The sequence below is a fragment of the Euprymna scolopes genome, chromosome 13 (genome assembly GCF_053919585.1).
Source record: "Euprymna scolopes isolate OS-2025 chromosome 13, ASM5391958v1, whole genome shotgun sequence".
Classification (NCBI taxonomy): Eukaryota; Metazoa; Mollusca; class Cephalopoda; order Sepiida; family Sepiolidae; genus Euprymna; species Euprymna scolopes.
Genome location: NC_136494.1, coordinates 27,170,388 through 27,171,688, shown reverse-complemented (window position 1 = coordinate 27,171,688; position 1,301 = coordinate 27,170,388). Strand labels below are relative to the sequence as shown.

Below are 1,301 nucleotides of genomic sequence, written 5' to 3'. Positions count from 1 at the left end.
CTAAGTCTCTCTCTCAGTTCAAAATGTTGAGATCCAGCAACAAGCAAGAGCGAGATAGCCAGCAACAAATTAAACTGCAGACCAGCTTAATGGGCGTACTGGTCTTCCGCTTTATGGTTTTTTAAATCAGAGATTTGCTTCTCCTAGAAAGGTTGCCTTCACCACGGCTTACGGGAGCCCTCTCTACCCCAATACACATATACACACATAAATATACACGGTGCTAGTTGGCCGTTGACCCAGAAAAAAGAGCATATTCGCCCTTTGGAAGGTCTTGTTTTTAATCCTCGAGGGAGACTAGCCGCCCTCCTCACCAAACAAGTCTGGTGGGGGAACCAGTTTAGTCGCCGGTGAACCGACCATGAGGCAGGTAGTACTGGGTTACATGGTACCAGTAGCAAAATACATACATACATACATACATACATACATACATTTTAACAGACAGGTGAGATTTATATTATAGATGTCATTGCATATGTTGGGGTTCTACACGTTTTGAACCCTTATTATTTATTCGTTCGAGCAACTGCAAAATATGCGGATGTATCTCCTCGCTGCCTCTTCTTCTCTTACGCAAAGTGCGCCCCTTGTGTTGACTCCACTAATGTCCTTCGTTCTCTGTAAATGGAAGGCTTTCTTAACGCAGCAATAATGGACTCATACATAATCATACATATTATATACGGCACAATCACGTTGACATACCGGGTCCCATCAGATCACCGAAGTTAAGCAACATCGAGCCTGGTCATTACTAAAATGGGTGACCAATTTGGGAATTCCAGGCGCTGTATGTAGGAGGACATCGACACCTCTCTGCAAGGGTTGAAAAAAAAAAAAAACAAAACAAAAAAAAAAAACTAACGTCATCATCTTCCTTAACGGGGATATACATGCGACTGGAGATCGCTTGTGAATTTCATACTCCCATGGAACTTCTTTCTCCGGAGGGAGCCGGTTTACCCCAAATATGGTTAGTGCCGTATCATACACACATGCACACACATAATCAGTCATTTTGTGTATCACGTTCTTGATATCTAAATGTTTATAGATTATCGAGATTATAACCTCCTCTTATGGTGTTAGTATCTTAATTTCAATCTTTAACTAGCTCCCAATGCTTTATCGCCCGTACGACGAAAAATCATGGTAAAAGTTTGCGGAAGAAAATGTAATACGTAGTATTTTTATAAGAGAGTAAGTAAGTGCGAAGAACCCATTTATACATTGTTTTATTAATATAAAAAGATTAAGAAATTATATTTTTTCAGCAAAAATAATTTATTTTGAACTGT

The 1,301-nt window shown here is 39.8% G+C and overlaps 1 pseudogene; it reads left to right on the top strand.

The window, feature by feature from the left end:
- Nucleotides 1–681: 681 nt before the first annotated feature.
- LOC145292439 (5S ribosomal RNA) lies at nucleotides 682–800 on the top strand (annotated as a pseudogene).
- Nucleotides 801–1,301: the final 501 nt, after the last annotated feature.